Source organism: Lissotriton helveticus, chromosome 1_1 (genome assembly GCF_964261635.1).
Source record: "Lissotriton helveticus chromosome 1_1, aLisHel1.1, whole genome shotgun sequence".
In the NCBI taxonomy this organism is placed as follows: Eukaryota; Metazoa; Chordata; class Amphibia; order Caudata; family Salamandridae; genus Lissotriton; species Lissotriton helveticus.
Window position 1 is genome coordinate 1,808,545,277 of NC_136057.1, and position 14,441 is coordinate 1,808,559,717.

A 14,441-nucleotide genomic window follows, 5' to 3' on the forward strand; every position below is an offset into this window, starting at 1 on the left:
ATACACACTCATTCACCCATACAGTCCTGCACATATGCTGTCTTTAAAACACATACAAACAGAGAGTCAGTCACTCATGCATCTATGTGCTAAGTAATACCCCCACCAAACCATACAGACACTCATACTGATACTAAAAAAACATCTAATAACCCATATACATACACATGTAGCTACTCACCGACCCATGCAGCCACTTATACACAAAGTGAAACACTAATACATATATTTAAATATTTAAACATTACTCACTAATATATGTATTCACTAAGATACACTTAATAAGCCAGTTAACCAATCAATTTTTTTTAAAAAAACATCCATGTAAACACTTACTTAAACATTTATTCTTCCATCAACTTTTACATATACATATATAACACATATTTATTTTTCGGAAAGACACACATTCACTGGATGGTGTCATCAGTGATGTCATGAGTGATGTCACTGAGCATGTCATGAGTGATGTAATATGTGACGTCATCAGCAGTGCATTGCACGCGCAAGTTATAGTGAGTCCAACTAACTATAACGTGGGAATTTCAATGGTTTTATGCGAGTAAAATTTCCAGCTAACTATAACTGGTGTGAAACCTATGGTTTTTTCAGTGAATATACATATATATATATATATATATATTCACTGAAAAAACCATAGGTTATACACCATATATAGTTAGGAATTAGCATTTAAAAAACCTTATTTTACTCACACAAAACCAATGAAATTCCATATATAGTTAGTTGTACTAACTATATATCGCGCACCCGCAATCCACTGCTGATCATGTCACATATTACATCATTCATGACATGGTCAGTGACATCACTGATGACATCACTGATGACATCTCAAATGACATCACTGATGATATCTCTTTTGACATCAATGGTCACATCAATGATGATATCATTAATGTGACAATACAATGCATCTCCTCACACTTTAATATAACCTCTGTTACACCCAGGTATATATGGTGTATAACCTATGGTTTTTTCAGTGAATTTTCAAGGTTTTGTAAATGCTAATTCCTAACTATATATGGTCTATAACCTATGGTTTTTTCAGTGAATTTCATTGGTTTTTTAAAAGCTAATATCTATAGCTGTAAAATGTATTCTTCTTTAAATCCAAAAATATATTTTATATATTTATTAATAATTTTTTTAAAATATTTTTTTTGTTTCGCTCCCGGTCCGCGAACCGGGAAGCTTTCCGTTAGCTCAAATTGATGCCGCGACCCGGTCCGCGAACCGGTAAGAAATCAACATAGTGACGGTATCGCGTTGCCGCGTAATGCGTCTTATGACGTACTGCGTTAGCGCACCCGGAAGTGCCCCGGGGCGCGGACCGAGGCGCGAAACGCAGCTCCCCGGAAGCGATCCGCGTCGCGTCGCGAAAGCGCGACGTATCGCGTTGCCGCGTAATGCGTCTTGTGACGTACCGCGTTAGCGCACCCGGAAGTGCCCCGGGGCGCGGACCGAGGCGCGAAGCGCAGCGATCCGGAAGCTATCCGGGGCGCGGACCGGAGCGCGTAACGTAAGCATAACAGGTCATGTGACTTGTTAATAACACTTTTCATTGGTTCATTTCACTTTTGGTTTCATAATGATGTAAGGCTAGGTCAGGTGACCTAAAAATAACACTTTTCATTGGTTGAGAAGTATTGTTTTTCCCAAATGATGAAAACCCCTCCTTCTTTCCTCACTCTGACTTTCATCATTGTGAGAGGAAGACCTTTACTACTATATGAGAAATGGCTTCATTGGTAGCTTCAGCTGGTGCACCCCCACCACCACCTCCACCTCCTCATGGGAAGAGAGGACCACCTCCCCAGGTCATGACCAACACTGAGGAGGAAGAAGAAGAAATGGATGAGGAGGGAGAAGAACCACAGTTCTTAGAAGAGGGGCCCCGGGTTTCCAGAAAGAAAGCCAGTTTCATCTGGCAGTTTTATTCGATCCCTCGTGGCCAAAAAAAAGTCAATGCGAGGTATGTCACCTGCCTCATATGCAAAGAACAATTATCCAGAGGGACGGACAAGAAATATAGTTACGGAAATCACACAATGCACAGGCACATGACAAGGAAGCATCCACTCAATTACAGCCGGGCGGAAATAAGGGATTTGCAGGACAATCCAAGATCAACTCCTGTGGCCAGACCAAGAATACCAATTTCATTAACACCAGAAGAGGAACGGGAAACTGTGCCAAATATACAAGAAAATTTTAGCCACATGATACACTCTTGTATGCATGTCGTGCGTTGTTAGCATGTGGCAACATGAGCATAAATGCTATAAACCTGGCGTATGAACACCATAATTGCCCTAACCGCCCCCAGTAATTTTTTTTTTGCTCCTGTTGAGCCCTTTTCAACGCCTGTTTTTTGTTGTTTCCCCCCCCCCCAAAAAAACCAAAAAATATATAAAATCGTTCAAAAAATAGAAAAAAAACAAAAAATGTTCAAAAAATAAAAAAAAAATATAAAACAACAAAAATATTAAAAAAAAGTTCTTTTCAGAACTACCTTCCCTTTCAAAAAAAATTGCTAGAATGTTTAGCACTCTGGCAAGCTCTATTTCTTTTGGTTCGCTTCCCGGTTAGCTTCCCGGTACGCGGACCGGGAGCTAACCAAAAAAAAAGTAAAAAAAAAAAAGAGTAAGTATAAGGAAAGTAAACAGAGAGTGATGTTAAAAGAAAGACAGCTATAGGGAGTAAAGAAGACATACTGTTTAATAGATCTATTTACCGAAGAAAAGACGGAAGAGGGTATAATTGTGAAAAACAAAATAGATAACGAAGTGAAAGAAAAAAAAAGAGAGTATAACATTAACAAAGAAGAGTTTCTTGGAGAATGTGAGTGAATGTTCAAAATAAGATTAAAACATGAGGAATAACAGAGAGAAAAAATAGAAAACAGAAAACAAAAAATAACAGAAAAAGATTAATTGAAACAGCAAAGAAATGTAAGTAACATAGAGCCATATCATCAACATAGGCAATAAAAGTTTTGCAGCTTTTATTGGCAGAAATGTGTCGCTAAAGCTGCTTTTGCGGCAGAAAACTGCCGCTAAAACCACTTTTGCACCAGTTTTCTGCCAATAAAAAGAGCAATAATTTTATTGGCTGTGTTCATAATATGCCCCTTAGTGTGCTTCAACTACACAGAGAAAGCATTATGAACAAGTAGTGATAGAATGATCAGTCAAAGACACTAAGAGTAATAGAGACGGAGTGAGTGAACAAGAGTGAGGAACTATGAGAAGAGAGGGACTGAGAAAAAGAGTGGAAGGAGTTGAGTAAGTAGGTAATAGAGAAAGGAATGAGGGAAGTAGCAAAGGCAGGAAACTGAGGGTTAAAGAAATGAAGCAGTGGAACTAATAGTAGGTGAATGTGATAGAAATGTAACGAAAAGAGTACAAAGCATTTACCTTATAATTGTCGTTAAATTACTCACTTTTTGTTTTTATACTTTCAATCTGTGAAAGAGAGAACAAACATTTCAAAAATATTAAAACATGTATTTAAAAATTACAAAAGACAAGGGAAAAGATTGAAGGACAAACAGTTTTTCAACAACTTTGACACTTACAGAAGCTTCTGCTTCTCCAGGCCCCCTACACAGTCCTAAAGATATACATTTTAAACTAACAGTATCTTGATGCAGATGAAGTGAGGCCTATCTTAAAACATGGTGCATCTTTTGCATTGCTGTTGTCTCAGAAAAGTGTCGCAAGACACTAAAATTTTAAATAATTGCTTCAGGATGCCAATAAGATGTGTCCTATCCAGAGGTTTGTTTGAGGTGAGGCCTACTCAGGGTTGCAGATGAAATTTCGAGTTGTTGAAGAGAATAGAGGACATAATACATGTGAAGGTCTACCAATGAAGTGAGTCATGTCCACTGCACTCTTGAACAAAGTCCAAACCTCCTATGTTTCCCTGGACAGACCTAAACTTGATCTGCACAATGTGATTCGTAATGATAGGAAACACAGGTGATGTAATTGAAATACGTGCAATTTATTTTGCTCATTTCACAATCACATCACTTGTGTTTCCTTTGCTTAGGTATCTCATTGTGCAGATGTAGTCTAGCATATGAAAGAATACGCAGAAGTGCAGCACTGCATGCAACAACTTTGACACTTACAGAAGCCTCACCTTCTCCATGCCTCCTACACAGTTCTACATATACATCATAAATGCAAACAGTACAGAATTAATTATACATGTTAAATGGTTTATTTTTGCTGTTCTCAGAATGTATCAAAATTCACTAAAAACAGTGACTTGAAGGTATTCATCATATAACAGCGGGGAAAAAAAAACACAATCAAAATGATTGTGTTTAAAAAACCCATACAACTTAAGAAATCAGAATTCAGAACTCCTTAAAGTTAACTTACTTTCCATGACGTCAAAGGATGTCCTATGAACAGCTTACACTCTTTTGTGCTGTTATTACTTTCAGCCCGCCACTTTCTGAAAGAAAATCTCCATCGTTTTTAAAAACATGTTACATGCAATAAATGACTTCTTGCTCTCTACCACAAGTTTCCCCAAGGCCAAATCTTGTCAGACCCATTTATAACTCTTGGATTTCTTGTAAGCCAATCCCGTCATTTGGCATTTCCGCAACTTTCAGAATTAAACTGTTGAAGATCATTTTCACAATCCTGGAATAGTAATATCTTCCCCTTCTTGCTCAGTCATGTTCTACATTTCCTATGACACTGATACTGCTTACTATGAAGCAGACTTACACTAACTCTATGACTACTACAATTATTTAATTCTCTACATCACTTTCAATCACAAAGCAATGTAAAACAGTAGACAGCGTTGCAGACTTACATTCCCTCTACTCTATGTTTTGATTGGCTGCTTCAATTAGCTTATAAAAAGAAATAGTTTTTCTGAACTCATTCAAAGTGCACTTATTTCTCCATGACGTCCAGTCTTATGGTTAGAAGTTATGTCTCTGAACTACACTTATCCTCAAGGCCAAATTGTGTAGGAGCCATTAGAACTTCTTGAAATTCCACAGAGCACATCCCGAGATTATTTCCCTAAAATTTTGGTTTTAAAAACACCAGGTAAGAGTTTTTAAGGTCATACGGCAATTTTTTTTTGAAAATTAAAACAGAATCGTTGCAGAATGACCAGCCATTTCTAGACTTTAAATAAGCTGTGTAATGTCCTGATGTTATTGAAGGGCCGTCATGATATATAATTGCTGCAGTTACAAAAGTCCTTCCTGATATTGACAACTGCGAAGCTACAAAATTTTTAATTAAAGTTGTCAATTTTGTTCCATCAGGCCTACATCGTTGGAACATTAAAATGACATACTGGCCATATGTTCGTATAAATAATGTGGACATCATTTCAGATTTACATTGGCTACACTCCATGTTGTGATCAGCTGCTTTTACTAGCTTATTAAAGGAGACTGATTTACTGTCTGGCAAAGTTAAATATATAAATCTTTCTGAGTCTACACTAGTAGTACTTGATACCATACAGTTCTCGCAGTCATGCTGCCATTGATAAGAAAGCCCAAACAGCTGATCTACATCTACACCTTCATCATGCAATACATCAAGCATATACATTAAAAACTCCTGACAATCTTGCTGAATATTTTGAGAGAATTGTGTTTGGCCTGAACATCTGTCTAACAGATTTCGAATTTCAGACACACTTTCTATGTTTCTTCTATCAGTGCTACATTTCTCTAACACAGAATTTAACAAACTGCAAAATCTTTGATCAGAATTGACCACAATCTCTTCTTTTACATTTTCTAGAGAAAACAAAACATTAACCACTACATTAGCATAGCAGTTGACACCAGAACTGTTTTCAAATTGAAAACCAACAACATCTTCAACAGAATCCTTTTTGTTTCTGCTTGTAATTTTAGGTTCATCGACTTTTCGTCTTTTTGCTACAACCTCCCCAGTATTGGTCACATTTCTTCGTTTCCGGCCTACCACACGTTTCTCAAACAAAGGATACTGAAGCAAATGTGGCGCATACTCTCTTCTTAACCTATTGTATTCCTTAACACAATCTAGATCCGCACAAATGTTTGTGACATCACACTCAATCAAGTACAATCCCGATAAAGTTCTAACTCGTGACAATGCCACATATGCCATACCCTCCTTGAACACAGAACTGCCAATATTCACCAATGCACAGTCTACACTTAAACCTTGCGATTTATGGATTGTCACCGCATATGCCAAGCAAACAGGAAACTGCTTACGGCGAACATATAAGTCTTTTACAAGCAAAAATCTAGCAGAACAACGACCAATTAGCTGTACTTTCTCAATGCCATCAAATTTAATTTTAAAAAATTCAATTCCATCTCTATTTCTGTATTTCACAAAATCAACAACATTACCCATTGATCCATTTACCAGACCTCTTTCAACATGTAAATTCCTTCTTAAAATTATACGGCAGTTCAAGCACACATTCAGAGTCTTTTCAAAACCTGCAGTTTTAGATATACTCTTCTCTAATGAATCCAATTTTGTTTTCAGATTCTCAGACAAAATAATTGTTGATCCCATATGCTCTACTCTGTCAATAGCTTCCAGTTTCACAATCTCTTGCTTTTCTAAATGCAATATTTTGTTGTTAAATTTGGCACATTCTGCAAGAGTTGGCATCAAACATATTCCAGATTTCTTCTCAGTAATTTTCTGAAAAATATTCTCAGGCACAACATCTTGTTCTGGATATAAATTTGACAGTAATCGTGCATGTAAAGCTTCTTTCCCATGCTCGGTCACTTTTCCAATTCTAACATCTTGTAGAATAGTCTTGTAAACTTCATCCTTCGCCTGACGCATATTTTCATGCAGTTCAGCATAATTGAAGTTTAACCATATATTGACGTTGCCAATGCTGCCTAGGCACTTCCTGGTATCTTCATGCGTGAGCATTTTGAACACAGGTTGCCCTTTCACTGGTGTCAGCTGCAGAAGATCTCCGAAAACAATGATGTGTTTGCCACCAAATAACACATCATACTCTGTTTTGAGAACTTCTTGCATTCTCAAATGCACAAAGGCAAGCATGACATTGGAAACCATGCTTACTTCGTCAATGATAAGAAGTTTCATTTTCCTCAAGATTCTTGAAACTTCAAAACAAGCATCTCCAGATAGCTTGTGATATTGTAATTTGTTGTCATGCTCCACTGGCAGCATCAGTAAACGATGTAAAGTAATCCCTTTAATGTTATGTGCTGCCAGTCCAGTTGGAGCGGTGACAACACAAGACAGCGATGACTCTGTCCTTTCCTGCAAATAGCATGAAATTGCTTTAATGAGGAAACTTTTTCCAGTTCCCGCTTCTCCACTCACGTACAGTCGGACAGGCTTCAACGATGTACATGAGCACTCTTTCTTGTCATGACTTAATCCATGATCAATTTGCATGGTAACTTCGTCATATATTTTCCTCTGCTCAACGTTGAGTTGTCTTTCCAACTCTTCTAAGTTAACCGCATCCTCCTGAGCATGTGCCATGGCTCTTTCCACTTCATTCATAGCAGTGGCAGCTTCATTTTCGATAAGAGGTCCTCCTAGTGGATCCTGGCTCAATGAAGCAGAACTCTGACTGTCCTGAGAACTGTCTCTGGCAATCTCGGCTGCAATCGTTGCTTCCTGCTCAATTTCCGCATTCAACATTTCTACATATTTGGGAAAAGCAGGACATTCTATGGTCTCCTTGGCGGCATTGAAAGAGTCTTCATAACAGAGGAAATCTCCAAGCAGTTCCTCTTCTGCACGCCAAGGCTTGAGAAGTTGCAAAAGTGCTAAATAGAAAAACTCCTTTTTTTCAGGAGATTCGCCACTCAATTTTCGATGGTTTACCAAGTGGCATTTTCTTTGCTTGACCAGACATCCCTCACTTCCTATTACAGCATACACTCCTTTCTCAGTATCTTCTTTGATGTTCCTCTTGAATATGTAATTTTGAAGAACCTCATACAGACAAACATTGTCGAGGTGAATGCTTCGATTTGGATAATATGTATCCAACATGTTGGTCTTCAAAATGTCGGTACTGTTTGGCTCCTTTTCCGCCAAATACTCAATTTCCCGGACAGGTTTGAGAACTCGATTACGCGTTGCAGCAAGACCAAGACTCGCCCAAACGATACTCCTGGACTTGGCATAGAGACTTGCTGAAGACAACCGGTCAGAACATTCGTACGCTCCGATTTCTCGATGCGACAACATCTTCAGACTGAAACTGTACAACTTCTTGCTGAGGCTCTTTTCATGGGAAATGTCCTCCCACATATCCTTCAATTCTGTCTTCTCTTTTTTGGTGATGTAAGACGTCACATACCGAGCCACAGCCATACAGTTATCAGCCACAAACTGTATATCCATGTTAGCATTCCACATGGACAAAATCACCGGGTTGTAGTCATTGATGTACTTGGACTCTTCGTTCCTCTTCAAATTGTATGTGTTTTTAGGTGATTTCTTCATGACATTGTGTCGCAGCGAAGACATCAAACTGTTTACTCTTCCTTTAGAAATCACCGGTCGTGGAAAGCCGAAACGACATTTGGTGTAGAACTTGTCCTTGTTTCGGAATTTACGACGGCAGTACTTTCCACATCGATGGCTTTGGAAACGCAGAACTTTTTCTCTTAGGCTTTTCTTCTCCTTTGCGTTTGGAACAACACACGTAGAATACTGTTGGATGAAACTCATCACTGAGTCTTCTGGATCCGTTCCAAATTTAGGTGCATCCTTGATCCACAGCAACATATGTATATGAGGAGCACCTCTTGCTTGGTACTCCTTTCTCCAGAAGAAATCCAACACCTCTCCAAGAGGTGGATTCTTCTTATTCATGATGAAAGACATCATAGCTTCAAATCTATGATTGAAGTACCTACATACATTGACTGGATCCAAAGAGCACAGTTCTCCGGGTGTCTTGAATTCGATGTTATCTACGTTAGCATTTGCCTCTCGTAGAAATTCAAGTAAGTCTTCCCAGCCATACTCGGCACAGCTCAGAGTGAGGAACCATGTGGGAGTACCTAAGTTCCTCAGCATACATTTTAAATCACCATGACAACGGTACCAGTACTCATTAGTACCACGCTGACACGCCATGAGATTAATCAGGTGAGAATCCAAAATACTGTCTTGGACATTGACTTTATCCATAAAGTCACTTGCCGAGATGTTTTGCATGTGTATACCACTTTTCAAGATGTGGTTCACTGCATATGACAGTCCAGACAGATCGCTTTCAAACAGGAGATGAAACAAATAAGGAATGCATTGTCGAAACCTAGCATCTCCTGCATACAATCGCAAAGTCCGGTATTCAGAAGCAGGAATTTGATGAGGTCGCTCATCATATCTTCCTCCCTGACCTGTTGGAAAAAGCTGTGGGAAACACCGAGCTTCCAAACTTTCCTCCCAAACACTAATGGGACTCCCTTTGGCTTGTTTCATTTGAAACAACTCAATAGCATTCCCCATGACTTCCTTGGAATGCAAAGGATGAACACTATAATGTTCATATATTTCTTCACTAGTAGAGGGTTCTACTTTCTCAATTTGACCATCACACAAATCGCTATCCTCTTCCTCACTTACTTCCTCTTCTGCAACATATACATTTTTATAGTATTTATTATATTTTTTCAAATACAATGTTGCCCTTTTGACTTTCCTAACATCTACTAAATCTTGCCATATTTTCTTATTCTTTGTCGGAACCCCATTAACTAAGATAACAAGAGGTTCCTCTTCCACTTTTTCTACTCCAATTGTGTTAATGTTTTTCTTCAAATCTAGAGGCAAATAAACAACTCTTCCCTTTAATCCTCTCTGTAAATCTGATGGAGGCAATTTCCCTGTCTTTGGCTCCATTCTTACAATAGCCTGAAAGGGATGGATACTTTGAATCAAAATAGATTCATAAGTATTTAAATCCTTCAATTCAGAAGGAATCTCAACCAATTCCAGATTATTATGAACTGCTCTAGCAGGCATCTGGTTTTGATTTAATTTGCAACAACAATAAGTACACACACGTTGATCCAATCCCAAATCAAAACAATTTTCTACCATCAAGTATGTTGCGAAATCCTTCCATTCACTATTATTTTCCCTTTCACTTTTTGCATATCAATCCACTAACTTAGTCTGATTCTTATAATAAGTGCGTCGACAACACACACAAGTGAAATTAGGCCTCTCACTTGATTTCACCTGAAACGTCGCAATTTCCCTCTGGAAATTATCTGTACTGGAAACCTGTACACTATCTTCCACATTACCCTCTTCTTCTGGGTCAATTTCAACATTCTCCTCTTTACTTCCAAAGTAACAAAACTCAATTTCTTCACATATGTTCTTCACATCTATTTCAGAACCATGCAAAAGAGCAGCGCATAATTGTTTAAGCATAATTGCTGGACTCTTAGCATAATACAACATTCTAACTAATTTCCTCACTTTATTATGATGCACTGCTAGCATCCTGAAATGATGAAAAACACTCTGGCATACTCTCCTGGAAAGACAAGCCAGTGAATGACCATGCAAACCTGTCACTTCTCTCACTCTGCAAGGATCTAATTCTTGCAACAATCTTATTTTCTGCTTCAAACTTTTCTTATTAAATGACCGTACAAAATCACAAAGCAAATTGATGGAATCTTGTCGCACACTACAAATACTACTACACTTCCAGGTGTAGACAGGACCCTTAGCACGTCTTCCTAAAACCTCATTACCTAACACCTCTTCTGTCTCTGTTGTCACAAGTTTTTCTTTTTCAACTGGACAACCATCTTTCACTTCATAAGCACGACCACTGGTGTCAACTGCATGCACCAAATCATTATCCTGGAAATAACTCTCCTCATTAAAAAATGCCTCACAGCTTGAACTATGCATCCATTCTCCAGAAAAAACTTCACAAAAATTACTACGATTAACTATTCTCTTCCATCTACTATTTCTTTTGAAATCATAAATTGCCTTGTTTAGCTTCCTAATTCTATTGATTATCAAAATAAATAACTTACGTTTAATTTCAAATGCCTGATCAATAACTTTCTCAACTTTTTTTTTTCTCTTATAAAAAACCAGTTTCTGTTGACCTTTCTTAATATTTTTTAACAAATTGCCAATTATCCTGTTGCGGAACATTCGTTTACGAATGTCCCTAAACTGTTGTTTCCTTCTACTATCATGCACAGAGTTATCTCTTGCTCTAGCAGTAACATTTTTGATTGGCCTTTCCTTTCCATTTGAATTGCTTCTCTTTTTATGGACTGAAACATTTTCTGTAGTAATATTTTTTTTACTACACATATTTCTTATGAAATATTTTGTGCTCTTACCCGGTGCTTTCTTCGTGACTTGACAAATCTTTTTGTTAGAGGACTGCTGCTTATTTTGTTTCACCTGCTGTCTTTGACGTTTTGCAGCCTTTCTCTGTCTTTCTATTGTTGGCATGGTGAAATCTTGAAATGATCTGCAGTTGAATCTGTGGTAAAATATAATAAAAAATGTTATTAACCATTATTACCAAACAGTAAATCAATAACAGTGATCAAAAACTTAACACACTACTTGACATTTTAAATAGAAGATTTTTTAGTCCTTGGCAAATTTACAATACAGAAATAGCAGAAAAGAAATGACATTTATATTTATGTTACCTGTGCTATTTTATATGTGAATCTGGTCTAATTTTATGAGCATATTTTAATATTTTATTGAAGACACTACACATAACCTGTTTTTGAAGGTGTCTTTATTTTTAAATTAAACGGTTTACATTTTTACTTTTTATTAATTATAAATTTTAAAAATAAATGTTTATATTTCCATAGGCTCAAGCAGGTCAGCTTCCCACCCTATGTCATATAATTCGGACAAATCTGCATCCTCATCACGCTCTTCTTCATCCTCAGGATTTAAATCATCCAATGGATCAACATCCACTGATGTTTCAATTACAAGTTCAATGATGAGGTCAAAATCAACTGATTGCAGATTGTCGCTCATGTTGATGTTGTCTTTATCTTTAAAGAAAGATAACAACAATGAGATGTTGCAGAGTAAGAGACAAATCTCGGAGATTATAATAGTAAAATTGTTTAACAAGAGTAATATTTTGCAGCTATTATTTAGCCATGTCCAGCAATGCTGATCAGGTGAAGACTATATCTAATTTTTCAGTGAACAGGACTCATCTCTTCTTAACCTTGGATAAGCCTCACCGACTCTGTGTGTCCTGCACATACTTAAATGTAAAGGGGCAGATTTATGTTAAATGGCACATCCCCAGGCATGCACCAGTTAACGTGCACCGCTGCTCTGCCACCCATGGTGTGCCGTATTTACAATCAGATAGGAGAAAGCTGCGTCAAAACCCTGCGCCTGCTTTAAGCAGGCATAGGTCTTGACGCAACATTGTGGAGATGGGGCACCCCTGAGCCTTGCTTGAGCTGCATCGCACTTGCGATACAACTCCAGCAATCACTACCTTTACAGCACAGATACATCACGCATCTGTGCCATTTTTGCCCCATGATGCCCCGCATTGTAAATGCAGCACACCATGGGTGGCGGAACAGCGGCGCAGGATGACTGACACATCCCTGGTGATGCACCAGTCATAATAAATCTATCCCTAAGCTTCTTATCTTGTTACAGATGAACCGCCATATGTACCATCAAACTATTTTGCATTTCCTAAATAGCGAATTTTAAGGAATAAATAGCAATTCTTTACCATTCCTAATTTGCAATGAGCAAATTGCTAATTGCAAGTTACCCATTCATTTCCATGGGCTAGGAGGCTCATAGGAATGAAGGTTTAATTTGCGATTAGCAATTTGCTCATCACAAATTAGGAATTTTTCCAAGGGTGCAGGGGTGTCTCAAGAACACCCTGCTGCACCCCTGAAAAAGAAATTTGGGGGCATATGGCACACATACATGCCCTAAGGGCATGTGTTGGCGTCATATGGGACCTTTTGTTTTTTTGAAAAAAAGCTTTTTGAAAAGAATTCACAAATTACCACCAACTAGAAGTTGGTGGTAGTTTCCAAATCCTTAATGTCATTTTTTACATATTTTTTGTTTGATACATTGCATTTAAGTAATCGCAAAATTTGCAAATCCTTCAGTGCATTCGCAAAATAAGGAATAGCAAATTTTGCTACTCCTTATTTTGCATCAAACTTGTTTGATACATACCATTTGTCTAATTAACATTCGCAAAGGCCGAAATTCGCAGAATTTTGATCTTTGCGAATGCTAATTAGCTTGATACATATGGCCCCAAGTGAGGCCTGTCTTGCAACATGGTGCATCTTTTGCATCACTGCTGCATCGGTTTCATGTGGTACGTTTTTTTTACACCATGACATATCTGCCTAAATGCATCAATTTGTAATTTTGTCGCCTCATAGCAAATCTTTTGCACCGCCGCTGCATCATAAAAGTGACGCACAGTGGCGCAAAAGAGGCATACACCTATCATAAATCTGTCCCTAGCATTTTAAATGATTAATCCAGGATGACGATAAGGTGTGGCCTATCCAAAGGTTTGTTTAAGGTGAGGCCTACTCAGGATTGCAGATTAAAGTTACGCTTGATGAAGAATACAGAGGAGATAATACATGTAAAGGCCTACCAATGAAGTAAGTAATGTGCACTTTATTTCGCCAGTCATCATAAATGTATCCCTAAGCTTCTTATCTTGTTACAGATGAACCACCATATGTACCATCAAACTATTTAGCATTTCCTAAATAGCGAATTTTAAGGAATAAATAGCAATTCTTTACCATTCCTAATTTGCAATGAGCAAATTGCTAATTGCAAATTACCCATTCATTTCCATGGGCTAGGAGGCTCATAGGAATGAAGGTGCAATTTGCGATTAGCAATTAGCTCATCACAAATTAGGAATTTTTTCAAGGGTGCAGGGGTATCTCAAGAACACCCTGCTGCACCCCTGAAAAAGAAATTTGGGGGCATATTGCGCACATACATGCCCTAAGGACATGTATTGGCGTCATATGGCACCTTTTGTTTTTTGGAAAAAAATGCTTTTTGAAAAGAATTAGCAAATTACCACAAACTAGAAGTTGGTGGTAGTTTCCAAATCCTTAATGTTATTTTTTACATATTTTTTGTTCGATACATTGCATTTAAGTAATCGCAAAATTTGCAAATCCTTCAGTGCAATCACAAAATAAAGAATAGCAAATTTTGAATTAAGGACATTTTAAGTAATTTCCACATGTGCAGTGTTTTCAAATTATGATTTGAAAATCGTTTTTGGGGAAAAGGAATGGTTTGCAAATTTATGACAAGGACATAATGGTGTATGCTTCT

At 37.8% G+C, this 14,441-nt stretch overlaps 1 protein-coding gene across 2 annotated transcripts in view; it reads left to right on the top strand.

The window, feature by feature from the left end:
* The window catches only part of LOC144753101 (cytochrome P450 2D6-like), an 840,402-nt gene that overhangs the window by 48,310 nt on the left and 777,651 nt on the right, over positions 1-14,441 (top strand). The gene's annotated exons all lie outside the window — the stretch shown is intronic.